The following is a 20,166-nucleotide window of genomic DNA, read 5'->3' on the forward strand; positions in this document are numbered from 1 at the left end:
ATGTAACACTCCATTTTCTGTCACAGGTCCCTTGTTTAACACACCATTGGTGACAGCCTGCCAGGGCTTAGTTTCAATTTGTTCAAGTGGGGTTACACAGAAGATTAACGCCTAGAATACACGAGGATGGGAAAAGAGGTGTTTGGTTGGAGAAGTAGTGCACTGGTGACATGGGCGAATCTGGTCAGCATATTGATTGGAATGCTCACGAGATTTCTGGTAGTCCTGTGTTTGTGTCTCAGAAAGAGAAGTCAAGAATCTAACTTTGTGTGCGTTATCGATGAACAGATAAAGCATCAGAGTCTGAAGAGAAAGACGCACTAACCTTCACCTAAATTTGCAACTCACTCATTCTAATTTTCAAAAATGTCTTCAACGCTATTTTCAGAAATTTCAGGATAAGATGATTGCTGAAGTCGCAACACAGACAGCTGCTGATATGTAAAGGTAGATTTCTCTTCTGCAGCGCAATTATGTTGTTCTCTTCAAGTACATCTGAAAAGAAACTCTGAGACATTCTGTAGGATTGCTGTCACAAATGGCGCCTCTTCTCACTCAGGTAAGAGCTAATATCTGAGGCCAGCTGTGGAGGCATAAAGCCCTCCGTCAAGTAATACCATCTACCACATGTAAGGCCTGATTCTTGGAACGTTTAGCGCGGTGCAGCGTGACTTTGCACTGGTAACAGACACACTGATTCACAGAACCGTGCAAAGTGTATTATTACAGTGCAAAGCCACTTGGAACTGCAAAATTACTCTTTGCACCGCGCTAATGGGCCTAATTCACCACGCAAAGAGTACTTTTGCAGTAAATACCCTTGCAAAGTCAATTTGCACTGCGTAAAAAATGCCATGAATCAGGCCCAACGTTTTTAAAGTCCTATTCCCTGTGCCAAATCAAATTTGCAGTAATAATTAACAATGGCAGACATCTTTATGCCTGTAGGTGAAGACTAAAGCACTGAGAAATGCATGCACATTGTGTGGGAGGAGCCCCCACGAGCATTTTACTAGGTGGAGCAGGTCAATGCAAGGACATCCATACGTGCATGTAACAGGTGAAGGATGAGGCCGAAGTAACGAACACCAACATGCATGTACTAGGCAAAGAAGGCTAGCACTATGAGAAAGCCGTATTAGATATAAAAGAATTGCCAAAGCACTTAGCACCCCCGAATGCATTTTGAAGGCATAGGAGAAGGCAAAGCACTCAGAATCGCCTGTGTTTTTTGTAGCTGCAGGAGAACCCCATGCCCTCTGTATGCAAAGAAGGACAAAGAAATGAGGACGTGCATATGATGAGTCAATGGCATGTCTTAATCTCCTGCAGAACGAAAATGTGGTAGGTAACATAGTTCGCTATTAACCTGATACAACAGCAGCTGCTCCTGTTGCAGAATCCTCGATAATATATGATTCTCTGCACCGTCCAGATAATATGTTAGCCTCTGAAAATAACCAGTAAGTCTCTAGCAGCAGATCCCGTCTTGTGTAAGGAACAGGAACATCTCTCTCAAAACCTCAGGAAGAAGTGCGTGTAGCAGAAGACACTCCTACTTGACAATAGGACAGATAGCGGGGGAGAGCAAGAGACAGAGGACGAGGGTGCATCCATTGACAAACTCATGAAACTGTCTGGTGCAAGCAATGGGCGCAGGAAGCAAGCTTCAGCCACTGCTTGTTCATCACTGTGCAGTCTTTTCCATATACCCCCTCAATACGTGCGACTGGTAGTGTCATCAACAGCACTGTCTCTCCAGTCAACAGCACTCATGCAGCTTCCACTCCAAGGTACATCACGCAGGCTGCAAGAGGGAGGTGCTGTAAGGGTTGCTCGCAGCAAGCCGATTAACTCAGATGTGTGGAGTGTTTGTATGGCAGAAAAGCAACAAGCTCCTCTTGCCACCTGCATGTATACAAGAGAAGTGTCTTGTGAGGGATTCCAAGTGCCAATTGTGTTCCTCTTCCCTGTGGGTTCAAATAAAAGGGCATCATGCACACGCTTGATTAAAGGCCAGGGGGACAGGGCAGCATCCCGACCCTCAACCGCAGACAATAGGCACTTTTGCACACCCACGCCACTGGAGGCGGCCTGTCATTTGGAAGACCACATAACACAATCCTCAGATGGCATAGATGTGTGTGTGAGCTTGCTGCAGTGACACAGTTGAAGCTAATGGGAAAATGTAGTAGAAACATTGACTGACAATAGTGGTTGAGTGTATTTCAAAAGTAAATATTTTGCTTTTCTTACATCCTCAATTTATTTTGCTCTACCAACTAGAAGAGCCGCTTTCACACTCCTTCGGCTCTCACAATGTGGAGGTTGGTAGAACCAAATCAATTGAGGTCAAAACGCCACATTGTGAGAGCAATTTAGGTAGGACCACCACGCAATCCAATGTTGCTGTTTCCTGGACTGAAGAACTCAAGAATGTAACACTATTTGGAGGACGTTTTGTGTCTCCACTGTTTGCTTGAGCCAAATACATATATTTTGTATTTATTTTATTTATTAAGTGCATGTGGTTAAATTAAGCTTTCACACTACATTAACACCAGAAAAACATAAGATACATTCCAAACATACAATTATATATAGTTACACACAATTAGAAAGGAAAAATTGTGACCATCATAAATAAACACAAGACAGAAGAAAGCATCTAAATACTCAAACGATGTTTCACCTTTTCCCAAATGTAATACGCCCCACGGTAAGAACAAGAGCTTCTGCCCCAAACAAAGGACTCCAAAATAGATCAGAACATATATTACGATATGGCGCGTACCTCCTTTCATACATATGTTGGAGACTAGAACACTTGGTCAAGACATGTCAAGCTGTCTCTGTTGCATCACCACAAAACGTACAGGTTCTAAGGTCACAGGGAATACCCATCCAAGCCCCAGTGTAAGACAACACTGGAAGGATATAGAACCTGAGATATAGTATAAATTGCACCAGTCCAGGGAAACACTATTTGATCAAATAGCTGTGTGGGCTAGTCCCAGATAAGCCCTGATGAGTGTATTGCACATATCTGGGACATAGTGCCAGTAAATCAGAACATTGTGGATGAACCTCCAGTCAGTGTTCTAGCACTGAGTTCACTGACTGGAGGTTCTTCCACAATGTATTAATCGTCTCTACAAAGCAGCAGAACCACTCTCTCAGTCCTAGCACTACGCTTACAAACTGGATGTTGTGTCTCAATGTCATTGGCTCTACCAAGGAGTGGAGCCACTAACACCTTAGCTCTGCATTCTGCCAGTGCACCCTATCTTTATACTATCCTCTTGCTCAGTCATCTAGAATAAGATAGGGTGGTGCAAGAGCATGTGCTTCTCCATGACATCTCACCACTAGCTCATCATCCAGGTCCCACCAGCTGAGGTCACATAATGCATGCAGTATGTTTCTGCATTCATCATCTCTCTATCTTGCTTACTCTGTCCAAATAGCACAACACCCTGAATTTTGCCACTAGCAACAGGGGACTGTGCTGCTAGTGGTGGCAAAGTGCCCATGCTAGTTAATGGTGCATCTGTGTCAGGCTGTTCTGGGCATGCCTCGGCATCGTGGAGGTAGCTGGACTGGCCCAGAGTCAGGGTGTGGGCGAATGTCACTTTCATGAGCTTGACTGGTGACAAGCTGGAATGTCATCTGTCACTGCCTTGTGGCCACCATCACTGTTGCAGAAGGGGGCTGCAGAACCTGCATCTGTGGCATGTGATGCATGCACATTGAACACATCAGTGTGCCACAGCCTAATGTACTTGTGCATTGAGGGGGTGCTGAAGAGTTACACAGATATACTGTCTTCTTGCAAAGGTTTGATATTACAGCTCCAGCCTTCACCCTGACAGTCACACCCTTCAGCAAGCTGTAGTAGACTCACACCCATAACCAGATGGGATGTAATGGCATGGGTGGTGATGTCTTTTAACATGACTTCTTCCTCTTGAGGAAAACTTGAGCCCACCTTCCCCCAGTCTCCTCCTCCAGAGCCATTTTCTGTGGGGCCATTTCTGGCTCCTCTGCCTGGTATTACCCTGTCTCATGCAGCACAACCACTACCTCCTCCCCATCTTCCCTTTGCAATTCATCTCCCTGCACATATGTGACTGCCCCTCCCTCCTGCTCCTAAAATACCTCCTCCTGCCCACCAATTCCAAGGTCAAGGTGCTCCTGCACATTCTTTAGTTATTAATCAATAGACTTTGCCTCTACCAAAGTCTCCTCCAGATTGGTACCTCCATTCTCCTCCTCCTTATCTCCATCGCCAACTTCTCATGCTAGTCTCCTCTTCATCTACCAATGTTTCCCCTTCAGCATCCATCATCTTCCATACATAAACCAACATCTCTTCCTCTCAATCACTGTCTCTCCAACCTCACACATTATCTCAAGCTACGCCTGTCGCTCTCTTCTAGATGACTTTCTCAGCCTCTGACATGGAGGAGTACTCCAGCTCCTCATCGTCTTCCCTCTCAACACCTCCCTCCCCAAAAAAGGGCATGTTACCCAAGCTCCCAGTGTGTAAAAAACAGATGTGCCTAAGGTGCCTAATGGTTCAAAATACAAAAAAGAGAACAATTAACAAAAACAAAGGCATTTTCACAAGACTTGCATGATGGAGAAAGGGTTCTCAAAACACACAAGGAGTAGGGAAGGTGACTGAGCACAATACAGGAAGTATTCCCTGGCTCACCCACAAAGGTTTCTCTACAAACACAGAAAACGAAAGGAGTTAGGAAACATACTTACTTTTTGCTTGTACAGAAAAGTCTTGGAATATTAAGAAGGGAGCCTAAAAAAGCACACAAAGAGACTACAGGGGATAATACAGGGATCTACAAACACCAACAAAAAAAAATTAACTAAACATTAACTTCTCTGAATCTCTCCAAAATCCTCCTAAACTCACCAAAAGCATCTTAAAACCCACGAATTTGTGAGCTTGTCCTGTCCACTTCTACTCAAAAGGCCAAACAAAACCCACAATTGAGGGAGGCGGCACGCTGGTCCTTTTAAAAGCCCTGAACCTGTTTTACACAGTGGTTCAGGGCATCTGATTGGCTTATCATACACCCACTTTGGGTCATGCAATTGTAAACCGTGCTTTACTCGTAGCTTTAATGTTTGAATAATTAGTAGTTACCAAATTACAGCACATATTATATTAATATATGCTGGTTTCCCCTCAGACTTATCTAGAACGTGGACTGATAATTCTGCACTTTGCTTGTACTTGCCAACAAGTGGCTCTGAAGATGCACACTGTGAGCAAATATAATGTGCAATAGTGCAACACACATGTCAGCCACAGTTAGATTAGTCGTTTTAAGTAGTTAGAATAACTATTAACACACACAACTGGCTCTATACAATAAAGAGCAGCTATATCCTAATGTGTGGATCATATCCACTTGGGAGATATATTGTACATGTACATGTTTTCAGAGATTTTGATTTGAATTGACAATTTAATAGTATTACAAGTTGATAAATTGCATATGAGAAAAAAACGGAATAGTATTAACACTATTAAAATTTGATAAATTTCTTGTGAAAACATTTCAAGTGTCACCACACTGATTATTCTCAAGTTGTCTTTAGTTAGCATTGAACAGCAGATTCCTGCCACTTCTTGGCCTCACTTCAGAATGGCAGTTTAGGACCTTTTTGTTGAAGTTGTAATTTTCTACATGCCTTTGATTCCGCCTCAGAATTGGGTGCTTACAGTATTTCCAGGGTGGAGGTCAATTAAGCAAAAAAGTGCTGCAATTTGTCTATTAAGTAACTATTTTTTATGCATAATGATCAATGTTACATTTTTGTTCTGCTGACATCATGATCTTGGTTTTGTCATGGTAATTAGTCAAGTCATGTTACTTCAGGTCATTTGTCACAGAGAAGATTTGTTATTTTGGAGCAGCATCATTTTTTTATTATTATGTTTATGGTTAACACATTACAATCTTTTACATATTTCATAATACCTCTAACTTCTAATCTCCATATTACAAAACAAATCAAACCCTATATTCAGCATATCACATTTCCTATCATGTATACACAGATTATTCACTCTGCTTTAAAATATGTTGCACAAATGTCATTACTGATAAAATCAGACTTATTTTCCCACCACACAGTTGTTGATAATATATACATCTGTTCTAGGTGACCCTCAAAATAGCGTGTTCTTATTTCAGTCAGTGTTTTACAACTAGTCACTAAACGAAACAAAGACTGAGTGGATGGAGCATTCCCACAGTATCTACAGTGTGACTCGCCCTCCAAGATCTGTTTCCTCAATAGTTGCAAATCTCGTGTACGAAGAATGTTTAGGCGGCAACACAAACATATCTCTATAATGGGTAGAAGGGAATATTTGTAAGTATATGGGGATTTGATTTGATTTTTGCTATAGCAATTCCCTTCTGAACAAGAGTACCAACAGCAACCCCATACACGTGTTTCAACCTTGTTGGGCCTCATCAGTGAGGTGGAGCTGTGCCTCTCTGAGTACAGTGAGCAGGGAGTCCACGTCTGGTTGCCCCCAAACACGGCATGATAACCTGTTCAGTGGTTATTAACCACTTTGAGAGTTCACAGCCATCTGCTTTTTACTCACTGTACCTTTCACAGATGGGAACTATTCATTTGCATATCAGTCTTTGTCCCTCCCACATGGGCCGTCCTGCACAGAAATGCTATGGCAATTCCCTTTGGGACAAGAATACCAACAGCAACCCCATACACATGTTTCAGCCTTGTTGGGCCTCATCAGTGAGGTGGCGCTGTGCCTCTTGAGCACAGTGAGCAGGGAGACCACGTTTGGTTGCCCCAGGGTAACTTATGGTGTCCAACCCCAAGTTCCTTCCAAAAATACAAAAAGATAGCAGGCGCCCCTCTCTCGACAGAACACGGCATGATAACCTGTTCAGTGGTTATTAACCACTTTTAGAGTTTGCAGCCATCTGCTTTTTGCTCAATGTACCTTTCACAGATGGGAAATACCCTTTTACATATCAGTCTTTGTCCCGCCCACATGGCCAGTTCCGTTGAAGACGGGGCACCAAAACTGTTCTTGTATCTGTGCTGGACGATCTGGTATGTATTGGTGAAATGGTAGCAATGATTCTTTTAGATCTATCAGCTGCTTTTGATACCATTGACCACTCCAACCTGCTCAGGTGTCTCTCTCTGGCCAGGTTTTCTAGTGTGGTTTTGTCTTGGTTTCATTCTTTTCTCTGCAATCGCTCACTGTCTCTATCCCTCCCTCCATTCTGCTCTGCACCTTCCTCTCTGGTTTGCAGTGTTCCACAAGGTTCTGCTATTTCCCCAGCTCTATCTAACATCTATATTCAGCCCCTTGTTGCTCACATCCAGTCCCATAGCTTTCACTGTTACCCATACACCCAGATCATAGTTTGTCTTGATCTGGCTCATATATCCAATGCGTTTCAGCTGAAGGGCTGTTTGGGTGCCGTGGGGGCCTGGATGAGCATTACTGGCTCAAATTGAATGGGGGAAAGTCTGAGGAAATGGTAGTGGGTTCTGTCTCATCATCCTCCCTTTGGACCTCTTCTTTTTGGCCATCTTCTATTGGCCCACTTCCTGCTCCTGTCCCTATAGTGAACAATGTGGGTGTTAAAATGTCTGTGTCCGTTTCTATGCAGCTCAGATTGGCACAGTCTGCCAGTCAGGCCACTTTCAGCTGAAGATTTTGAGAATGATCCTATGGCTTCTCCCTCAGCATCTTGGTGCCCATGTAGTTGCTGCCTTAGTGTTAAGTCGGATCGACTACCATACTCCATGTCTTTGGTGCAGCTGGCTTTTTTAATGAAGCATCTACAGGTCCTTCAGAATTGTGCAGCTAGACTGGCCACTGGTACCTCCTTGAGGGATCACATCTCTCCCACCTTGTCGGCTCTACACTGGCTCCGTGTGTCCAAGCGCGTTAATTTAAAATCCTTGTGCTTGGTCCCCAGGGAATTTCATAGTGTAGGATCCGGATATTTGCAGGTCAAGTTCTGCCCATATGTGCCGTCGTCCTCTTCACTCTAGGGACAGATTTCTTATTTCTGTCCCTAGATTTCAACGTGGCCGGATTGGTGGCGGGATTTTTCAGTGGCGGCCTCCAGACTTTGGAATGCCCTTCCGCTTGCTTTGCAGTCTATTGCTGATCGTTTGCAGTTCGGTTGCTCCTCAAAAACCTTGATTTTCTGATTTATATGCCTAGCTGCTGTGCTCCGTTCTGGACGATTTTAGCGGCAAGTTGCCTTTTGGCTTACATTCCACTGTACTTTGTACAATAATGGAAAACATAACATAAAAAGACTTGCATCTAATGATCACTATTCAATCCAAATAATGTACTACGGAAGACATTTATAATTTTATCCTCCTATTGTCTCAAAGTTCGTTCTCAGTCACCACATTGTTGCTCCACAGGTACGTGCTTAATTCCAATATATGTAATATCACCTTTGTTATCCATCTCGTGTTCTTTAAGCCAATGCTCTTGCAATGGTAATTTCCATTCTGATGTTGTCAGAATGTTCAGATGTTCACAAATTCTGTGTCTCAGTTCCTTGATTGTGCTTCCCACATACAATGTATTACAAAAACAAACTATATATGTCACATACTTAGTATGGCAGCGTATACAGTCTTGAATATGGACCTTAGATTGATCTTTGGTAACACAAGTTTGTACATTGTTGAGAACATGTTTGCGAAAAGTAGAATTCAGAGACTTGTAAAATCCTCTCACTTGCTGTCTCCTAAGTATGTTAGTTAGAACTTCTCTTGTTTTGTTTTTCATCAAACTTGAAGCTAGTTTAGATTTAAATGCAGACACTCTAGTATACACAAATTCAGGTTTTTCAGCAATATAGTCTTTAAGATCTGCATCTAAATTCAAAATATGCCAATGTTCCCTGAACATCTTTTGGATTGGATTATTATCTGCTGTATATTTAGTAATCGTTCTAACTTTTTTGTCAACACTTGATTTGTGTTCTTTAGGAATGAGCAATTGTATTTTTGTGTAATGGAGTCTGTCTTCTTCTTGGCATTGTTAATGTTGGTCCCGGAGTAGCCCCTATATAAAAATCTTTTCTGAATCATCACCTGACATTCTTGATTCTGACTGTCCATATCACTACAGTTTCTCTTTGCTAGTATGAATTCTCCAGTAGGGATGTTGTTAATAGTATTCCAGCGAGGACATCTTTTGGCATGCAAAATGACATTCACCTCAGTCTTTTTTCTGAATGTCTGAGTATGTATTTGATTATTTATAATTTGAATATTTAGGTCTAAGAAAGTAATATGTTCTCTGCTATTTTCCAATGTCAATTCTAATCCAAGATCATTATAATTCAAATATTGATTGTAATGATACAATTCCTCACGGGTGCCGGTCCATATTAGCAAGCTATTGTCTGTATAATCACATCCATTTCACCACTTTCATTGAAAGATGAGGGTACATTGTGGCATGCGATATATTTAAAGTGAGGCATAAATAAGTTAGCCAGTGGGGATGCAAAGCATGCCCTCATGGTTTTGTCTGGCTGTACATAATGCCATCAAATATGAATAGATTATGGGGCAGATTCATGGAATTGTGTGCGCCGAAAAACGGGCTTTCTGCGCCATTCTGCACGCAAATCCCTGCAAATTCACAAATGGGGATTTGCGAGCAGAATGGCGCACAAAGCCCGTTTTTCGGCGCACATAATTCCATGAATCAGCCCCTATGTGTTTTAATCTGAAGATCAGAAATGCCTTTAACATCACAATTTGTAAAAAGGAAGAGGTAGATTTGTTCTTGTAGAAGTATTCAATTGTTGCCAGTGCCAAATCTTGATGAATGGAAGCACTGCACATATAGATTTTACATCTATAGTTGTCAAAATATTAAGTTCTTTCCATTCAATATTATCCAGATTTTCGAAATTATGCATTGTATCTCTGATGTATGACTGTAGTTTGTATATTTCAGTTATAAGAAATGTGTCGATACATTTCTATAGGTTCTCTGTTACCCAGCCAATGCAACTTTCTATTGGTCTGACATCTGGTAATATTTGCTATGTTTGATGTGTTTTGAGAAAAACAAATATTTTTGGTATTCTCTCATCATCAGTAATTAGTTGTGTCCTGTGCCATTTAATAATGAATGCAATGGCTTATTTAACCATTTTCTTAATAAAATCATAATGTGTTCTTTGACAGCATCCTGGTGTAGCCAAATGATTTCTTGCCATTTCAATATAGTCTAACTTATCAAAACCAAAATGTTTCCATCCTCATCAGCCTCTTTTATGATAATATCATCTTACATGCTAAGTCTTTTCATAGCAATTTTTTCTGAGTAGGACAAATTGTGTCTAGAACCATAGTATCCGTTAGGTCTTCTATCCATCACCTTATGCATGAATTTAATGACTGTCTGATGAAAAGTTTCAATTACATTTCCTCATTGTATCTGTGGTATACATTTAGATGAGGATTTACAATCAATTAAAGTTGTAGTCTCTATACCCAGTTTTTTTAATGATGTTAGTACCTGAAATATTAGTATCTTCTCCCAGAGATAATATCAATTGGGTGTGTGCACCAAGCGAGTGCACCGTTGAGTGCTATTCCGTTGCTGGAGACCTTCCTGTGCCTTCCTGTGCCATTAGCTGAATTGCTGCCATTTTGTTTTTTATTTCCCCTCGTAGCAGTTTTGTTGCAGGAATTTGGCCACTCCTCCAAACACCAGGCCACGCTACTTAAACCATGGTGAAAGCGCACCTGCACACGTGCTCCGAGTGGATGAACCATTGAGTGCTGTTACGGTGTTGGTGGTGTGAGTAGGCTGAGTGGGGTCCCTATTTATAACCTTTTGGCATTTCATTAAACATGCCAGCAGCCAGAAAACTAATATCAATTGCTGAGTAACGCTACACTGGCCTGCAAACACTCAAAAGGTGTATTGACTGGTAAGAAACTGCTCATTCTTAGAGCTAAAACTACAGCCTGGATTCCCTCTGAAGGCATGACGCGTGGGGTGATTGAAACGGTTTGGCATAAAAGAGGAAAATTTGCTATGACCCAAGATATAATTACCACTTACCTTAAACCTGTTAATAGATCGTCTAGCACTGCAACGTGCACGGTCGTGGAGGTTCATCCTGGCACTGACGGGTGGAATGATATAGTTTTATCTGAGGCTGACCCGATAGACAACAACTAATTTCTCGATATGGTGATAAATTTAAAAAATCCTAGGGAGGTGGCGAATTTGAATTCTATCGTGGGAAATCAGCCATTGACTGTATTTATTTATTTATTCACATTTGTATCGCGCACTAGCAGCCCATGGACATCGAGGCGCTGTTACAAGTAAGTGTTGGATTCTTAATTCAGCAGATATGCATGAGACCAGAGGTCTTATGGATACACAATTACAGGCATAGTTGCAGGTGAGGCATGATAATCGTAATACAGTAACAGAATGCAGTCAGGTACATTTCATACAAAGAGCTTGGTTTTAACCGCTTTGCAGAAGGCTTGGTGGGATTCAATCATTCTGATGTGAGGTGGCAGTGCGTTCCAGTGGGTGGCGGCCCGAGCGGGGAAGCTGGCACCACCGGCGTGCACCTTGCGTGATTTGGGCGTGACAATCGTGTTGGTTTAGCACATTCTTAATGGTCTGGTGGCAGAGTGCTTGGTGATTCTTTGGGTCAAGTAGGGTGGAGCAAGTTCATGGAGGCATTTATGGGTGAGGGCGAGTGTTTTAAAAACAATCCTCTCTTTCACCGGAAGCCAGTGTGCCTGTCTTCTGACTTCGGAGATGTGGTCTTTTCTCTGTGGAATCCCCTAAACCAACACCCTTGGAAAAATCACGTGATCTTGAAAGAATTGCAGCTAAAGCACAGGCATCCTCATCCTATTTGGAGGAATCGCTCTCCTCATCAGTGACATCGGATGAGGAGTTGGGGGGGTGAGTCTGAGATCATGAGGATCCTGTGTCATGATGCCTACCCCCGGGGACCCAGACCAAGTCCAGCAACCCCGGAAGCAGGCATCAAGTTATTCCAAGCAAGCCCAACAACCCCTGCTAGGGGCTATTTGGGTGCAGTCCTGGCGTCTATGGCACCAGGCTCATATGGAGAGTCAGTCCTGGCGCCATAGGCACCAGGCTCATGGATTAAAACTTACCTGATGCAGACCATGTTGCAAACTTACCTGATGCAGACCATGCTGCAAGAGCTCCAAGCCAAAAGAGGCTTTGAAGGGGCTACTTTACTAGGGACTATTTTTTACTCGGGTGGGGCTGGGGAGGAATACTTACCTGGGACTACTTTGGAGGCTATTTAAACCACACCCAAAGAGCAGCGCACGCATTGCGTTATTCTGCATCCAGCAGCGTAACGCTCACCGTGCCTACAAGTCTTCTGCCACGCCCGCCTCGAGTCTGGAGCTCCTAGAAAAAGGGAGAAAGAAGGAGAAAAGGTTAGAACAAGAGCAATACCTTTGATCCTTACCTGAATTTCCGATCCATCGCGCCTTCGAGCTGGAAGAAAGAAGTTATTTTATGCGCGTCGCCTCGGCTGCTGCAGTGCCGCGCTTAACTCACCAGCCTTCGCAGCATCTTCACATTCCACCGCATCCTTCTGCATGTTCCCGCCACACTCCGGCACCTAAGTGGAAGACAGGAACAGCAAGGTGAGCCAAGGGAATACACAGAGGCAATATTAGTTACCCCCCATAGACTTACCTGATTTTACCACCGGGGGTACTATTCCTCTTCACGGGTTGGCGCAGCTTCCACTGCATCCTCGCCGAACCCCGACCCCTAAGGGGAAACAAAAGGACAGCAAGGTGAAACAAAGGGACAAACAAGGGGAAACCTCCTCACCACAATAGACTTACCTGATTTTACCGCCCGAGGCATTATTCCCCGAGACTTCATACTTTCTCTCAGCGCCTGAATAAGGGAGAAAGCAACAGGTTACATATGGACATTATTTTATCGAACTGTGTTGGATAATACAAATCATTACCTGAATATTACCGTTTGCCACGAGGAACTCTTTGCTAGGTTCAAGCTGCAACCTGGAAGGAATCGGACAGAGTGAAAGTCATTTGAACTCTTACGAACTACATACTTACGGCGTCTTGCCGGGAATCTCAGAGTCAATATTGTTCTGGAACTCACCAATTTCTTTGAGCCAGTGAAGCAACTGGTTATCTACGCGCCCCTGCGCTCAATGCAGGATGGAGAGCTCATCTTTCCAAACCATCAGGTGACACTATAAGAGGGGACATCAAAGGTGATCAGTGGGGAGAACAGCGGGAGTTGGGGGGGTTAACGCTCAACTCCACGGGTGGTTAATGCCCTTTCTCCATTTGCAGAAGAATATTCCTACGTGCCAAGCAAACTAAGCTAGGTGGGCCAGTCCAGTCCGTCATCTCTGCACTACGCGTCACATTGGTGGAGACCGCAGCTGTCCAGTTGAGATTGACATCCCTGTGGGAGCCAGATGTGCGTAACAGAATGCGAAGCCTACCCACAAATTCCCAACCGGGCGTTATGGATACTTCAGAAACTGACCAATTGGCCCAATTACTAGGGTAACTGAGGGCTGAAGTGCATTCCGCCCATCAAGAAACCAATGCTCTTAGGAGAGAACTGATTATGTCAAAGGAGCAAACTGATGACCTTGCTAGGCAACTACTGCAAAGCCAGGCTGGACAAGCACCCCTACCAGGTCCCCGCGAAATCCAGCTCCTGTGTCATCGAGTAACCCTGTGCAAATAAACCTACCAGGAAATATTCCATTAGCTCCGCTTGAATGCTTTGCCGGAGATCCCAAAAGGTTCGCCGTGTTTATGAACCAATGCCGCTTGCACTTTTGATGCAGACCTGGAGCCTTCCCAAACGATCAAGCCAAGGTAGCCTTCGTATTGTCATATCTCAGCGGCAGTGCAGCTGATTGGTCAATTCCACTAGTTACTTAGGATGACCCAATTCTTCGGGATTTTCAGGGCTTTCAAATGAGCATGGAAAGACTATTTGCCCGGCACTCCCAAGGATAGGCCCTGTATAACGAACTTTTGTCCCTACGACAGGGTAACCAGGACCTTCTATCCTACATTGCGACCTTTAATAGGTTGATAGTGGAAACAGGATGGCCTGAGGTAAAACAGATCACGTTATTTCATCGAGGGCTTCGAGGAGAACTCAAGGATGTCTTGGCTCAAGTCGTGAACCCACCTCAAGACTGCGCTGAATATATAGACTTAGTGGTCCAGTTAGATCACAGACTTCAGAACAGAAAGGCTGATCGAGCCAAGTTTGAGAATCGGGTGTTGGTCAAAACCCACACTAACCCCAAAGGAGCAGATGCTTCAGAACCCATGCAAATCGGAGGGGTTAAAGAACCCTTAACCCAGAAGGAAAGGGAAAGGAGACGGCAAATGCAATTGTGTCTACATTGTGGAACTTCTGGGCATTTTCTACGGGATTGCCCTGTAAAACCACCCAAGAAGGTGGTAGGAGCTGCTGATAAAAGCCATATGGAGTCAGACTCGGGAAACGACCACGCCCGACAAGCGTAGAGGTCCGCTTGCCGAGCTTGAAGAAGGATACTCAGACCTCGAATTTCATCATACCAATGGTCCTCGTAGATCCAACGCAGCCATCGCGTATGCACGCAGTGAGGGCATACATTGATAGCGGGGCCATAGGAAACTATGTGGACTACGAATTGGCTTCCAGGATGAATCTACCTCTCTGCCGAAAGACCACCTCAGATGTCATTACCACAGTCGATGGAACTGTAATTGCCTCTGGGCCTGTAACTCATTCCACCGCAGAGATGACACTATTGGATCAGGATGGGCATCGAGAAACTATTGTGTTTGATCTAATCAAAGCCCCACAGTTCCAAATAATACTGGGGATACCTTGGTTGGCAACACATCATCCTTGTATTGATTGGCGAGAGAAGAGAATCACCTTCCCAGTTTTGTGCACAAACCTGTTAGCCAAAGAAAAATCTGAACGTAGGCCTGGCCACAGTAACCACAGCAGTCGTGCAACTACCTCCAGAATACCAAGAATTCCAGGTTGTCTTCCAAAAAGAACAGGCAAACACCTTACCAACTCACGGATCGTACGATTGTCAAATCGATCTCATACCCGGTGCACAACCCCCTTGTAGCAGGATCTACGCCCTTACGGAACCTGAGAACCTTCACCTACGACAATATTTAGACCAGTACCTTGCTAATGGCTTCATTCGCCCATCCAAGTCCCCTGCATCTTCAGCTTTGTTCTTCATGCCCAAAAAGGAAGGTGACCTCAGAACGTGCATAGACAAACGCGCATTGAACCAGATAACTGTTAAGAACCGATACCCATTGCCTCTGATCCCTGAACTACTAGAGCAAGTGAAGGACGCTTGCATATACACTAAGTTGGATCTCCGGGGGCATACCATCTGGTACGTGTAAAAGAGGGCGACGAATGGAAGACTGCTTTTCGCACTAAGTATGGGTTATTCCCAGCTGAGTCCTTCACGTCCTTAGTGTGTTCGTGCCTCAGTCACCACAAGGGGTTAATTATTTTTTGAGAAGGAGAGGAGGAGGCGGAGCTGTTTCAATAAGAAGCCCGGGAAGCGCGGAGCGCAGCGGAGTCCCAGCTGAGTCCTTCACGTCCTTAGTGTGTTCGTGCCTCAGTCACCACAAGGGGTTAATTATTTTTTGAGAAGGAGAGGAGGAGGCGGAGCTGTTTCAATAAGAAGCCCGGGAAGCGCGGAGCGCAGCGGAGTCCCAGCTGAGTCCTTCACGGTAAGAGCGTAGGAGTGTAAGGCGACGAGCTGCATTATAACTCTATAACCCCCGTGTCCATTTGGTGGCCGCGGGTGCTTCAAAGTGTGTGGAGTCACAAGAAAGCCATCTACGACGGTTTCCACCTGCCGGCCTTATTGGAGCCAGGTACGTCCGGCACTCGAGTTCACTTGTGGGTTTAAGCTGTCCCCTTTTGCGCGGTAGGAGGGCGGGGGGGGGAGAGACGGACTACGGCAGCTCCTTAAGCTGTCGGGCGTTCCCCCGCCCTTCCAGATCAGTGGCACCGTAACGGCCTTGGTTCCTTTGGTTTTAGAGGGAGGGAGTGCACGCTTGGATGTGCCCCCTTTGTAGCCAATGGATTTACTGGGCTAATGAACTCTAAGACTATAGACATTTTATCACGTCGCACTTTGCACTTTTGCTTGACTATGGTAGTAAAAGGCTTATAGGACAAAGAACATTGGACATTGGACATTGGACATTGGGTTATAAAACCTTATTTTGAATATTTAAAGTGTTTTTGTCATATTAGTTTATTCGTCAATCTATTTGTCGGCTATTTTTCTGTTGCCGCGGTTGTTGTTGTTGCCATATCAGGAGGGCATTTTTTCACCTTTTATATATTTTTTGCGTTTTACTTTTTTTCTGTCTTCTACTTGTATTATATTTGTACTCTATTGTACTCTATCTCCACCGTTCTGTTTGGCAGGAGATTGCGTGGGGGTTGCGAGATTTATTTATTTATTTATTTTTTTCCTCTCCCCCACTCCTCCTACATTTGGCGTCTAATCCCCCCACTTAGAGTCTGAGTCTGTGAGGGTGAATGGTTGTTTCATCCCCCCCCCTCCCCCTAAAGCTTGTGCGGATTTAGTGGTATCTATAATCCGCTTATATGGGGAAGCGCAAAGCAGGCGAGGGGGGGGGGTATAGGGAATGGGGCAAAAAAAACAAAAAATGCAGCTACAACTAAAATGAACAAACCTCCGAAATCTGTTAAGTCTACAGCGAACAGAGTTGTTAACCCTTCCCAAAGATCGCTGGACTCTTATATGGATGTTATGGCCAGCAAAATTGTGAATTGCATGAATGCAGTGGAGTGTGCCCCTAGAGTGGTTAGTCCACAGTGTAATGGCAGTGGTTTTGTAGGTCCAGAGGGGTTGGGAGAGGGAGACGCAGCCCCAAGTGCAAGATCCAGGCTGACTGGGGCCATAACTAAAGTAGTGGCAGATGGTGCAGGGATACCCCCGCTGACGTTGCAACCCCAGTGTTTGAGGGAGGAGGCCCCTAGATTCATTGGTAAAGAGCTTGAGATTTTGGATCCTGGGTCTCTGGACAGCTCTATAGCTAGTGAAGGAGATAAAGGATGGTTAGAGGCCCTACTGGATGAAAAACTTAAACCTCTACAATTATTGCTGAACTCTATGAAGGGACTCAAAGAGGGGGTATTAAACACCTTGGCCATAATGGATGACTCAATCAGAGCAGTCTCGCTCAAGATGGGCACTTTGGTTAATGCTGTGGAGGAGCTGGGAAAAGTGGCTAGGACCTGCGAATGTACAATATTAACTCCACCATCCGATGTTATTACCTCTAATGGTGGAAGGGGTTTATATTTACAGGGGAGGGCACCTGATGTTATTGTTATAGGGGATGCGGAAGTAGCCACCGAGGCCCAGAGGGGGGCAAGGGAGTCTGAGCTGGACAGAGCGAAGGGCAAACATGATGACAGGCCAAAGTCACAAGGCCTGGGGTTGGGGCAGGGGAGCGTAACCATTCTAAATCTCCCCCCGGAAGCGACCCCTTTTGTGGGGATTATCACAGGATTGCCTGGGCTCCCATCCGGAAACTTTGAATCAACTCTCTCATTGATCAATAAAGCATCCCACTGGATCAACATCAATCTGATGGGGCCCAAGATAGATCCCAAACTCATTCGCATGGCTAGGCGAGTGGGTTGGGTGGGGAACAGGCCAAAGAAATTGAGTGGGGATTGTGTGGTAATCACCCTATCAGACCCACAGATTATGGAATATCTTCTGAACACTAACTTGGCCCGAGGCCTTAAGTCCAATGGTAATCAATTGTTTAGCAAATTGCTCCCTTTGGATTATTTTTATGCACGCGAAGGGGGGCAACTGGTGCATAATCAATCCACTAGAAGCTTGAGGCGAGGAGGGTCTGTAGGGATCGATAATACCCTGGGTGGGCAGCCCCCCACCAATAACTCGGCGGGCAGTTGGAGCACTGTCCGGGCGAATAAGGGTCAGTGTATTGTCCCGGGTAGGAATGTCTCAGCTCCCCTGCCCCTGGATAACCGATTTGAGATCCTAACGTCCTGCGAGGATATAGACTGACAATTGGAGGATGTAGTGGGAACTGTAATGGTGCAATCCTTGTCTGTATCCCAGGAGGCTTGCGCAGATGAAAGGTCACACCTGCGCATGCTGTCTTGGAATATAGCAGGCTCATTAAGAAAATTGAAGTTGGTCCCGGTGATGGAGCTTCTGCAAGCCAACTCAGTAGTCCTACTCCAGGAAACATGGGCAATAGAAACCCCGCACCTTGATGGTTTTGTCTCCTTTGATATCCCAGCCAATAAAAAACCGAGAGGCAGACATTACGGTGGTCTATGTATACTAATAAAGACTTCTCTTGAATGTACGATTGAGCGGTTACAGACAGGGCTGGATTTCCTACAGGCGATATTTCTAACTACTCGTAAGGGAGCTGTCTTATGTATCATCAACTTTTATAACAGCCCCCATATCTCTGACCTGGACAGGCTAACTAAAGTCAAAAAGTTTATGGAAGATCTACTGTCCAGGGGCAGGAACAAAAGTATTTTTTATATCTGGGGGGTGATTTCAACATCAAAATGGGAGGGGGGATTGACTTGGATATTCTTGATCCTTTGGAGGATCAGATAGAGAACATCCCGCCCAGATGTATGCGAGATGGGAGAGTCTGCCCTAAGGGTTTACAGCTAAGTTTATGGCTGCTGGAGTGGGGTTTTCGTATAGTGAATGGCCGATTGGCTCCAGATATACCGGGTGAAGTGACTTTTAATAACCACCTTGGAAGTTCTACAATCGATTATTTTTGTATCTCTACAAACCTTTGGGAATCAGCTGTAAGCTTCGAAGTGTTGGCTGACCCACACAGTGACCACCTACCCATCTGTCTGAAGCTGAAGGGATTGATGGGGGAGGCGGTCTCGCAGGTAATAGCCCCTACCCCTCCTATGGGCATATCTATCGGCACCAGAATAATTAATTGGGGGAAAATCCAAAGGGGGGACTTACACTATAAAGCCATCACCGACAATATATCCCTTGTGATGGATATTCTGGATGATTGTTCACCCCCGGGGGTAACTGTAGCGAAATTTGTGGAACTGACGGCTGCCTTCACAACTAAATTTTCGACAGTAACTAGGCTAAAGGGTAAGGAAACAAATAGAGGCTGGATTGACGAAGCTTGCAAAGGGGCAAAAAAAACTCTGCTACTAACTCTAAAGGATCCGTCCAGCAGTAGATCTATGATTGCCCAAGTTAGGAAGACCTATAAACTGGAACTAAAGAGGAGGAAAAATGAGTTGGAAAGGGCAGCCTGGGAAGGTTTTTTGGATGTCGCTCGAAGGGGGGATCAGAAGGCCTTTTGGGCTTATGTAAAAAGTGGCCCAGAGGGATGTGGCTCCAATGAAGGAAGTGGCACTCACGTGGAAGAAGGGGCTTGGTTATCCCATTTTGGGAACTTATTTGGGTTAGAGTGTGCACAGGCTGTTTTAGATCACGCAGACGCCTGCTTGAAATTTGAGGTGGAGGAGACGGTAAAGGCCATAAAGCTCCAAGCACACAACAGAGCTCCTGGGCCGGATATGATCCCTTCGGACCTGTTTCAGGACCCTATTGCTTTTTGGGCACCGCTTTTAACAGCGGTCTTTAATGCCTGCTTAAAGTCAAGGGAGTATCCCCCGTCCTGGAAAAAGGCCATCATTTTTCCAATTTTTAAAAAAGGAGAGATTTCCAGTCCAGGTGCATATAGGCCAATCTCCTTGCTGGATTCTTCTTTCAAAATCTTTGGGAGAATTCTGCTAGCCCGAATTGAAAACTGGATTGGGGCACAGCCGATTTTGTCAGATTTCCAATTTGGATTTCGCCCTGGTGTAGGCACCATTGAACAGAGCCTTAACCTTTATATTTTGGTGGCTAATTCGGAATTTAGTCTGGGTGAGTCAGTATATCTGGCTTTCATGGACCTAAGCACTGCCTTTGATAAAGTGGACAGAGCTAAGCT

This window comes from Ambystoma mexicanum, chromosome 14 (assembly GCF_040938575.1).
Source record: "Ambystoma mexicanum isolate Mex_15411 chromosome 14, UKY_AmexF1_1, whole genome shotgun sequence".
NCBI classification, from domain to species: Eukaryota; Metazoa; Chordata; class Amphibia; order Caudata; family Ambystomatidae; genus Ambystoma; species Ambystoma mexicanum.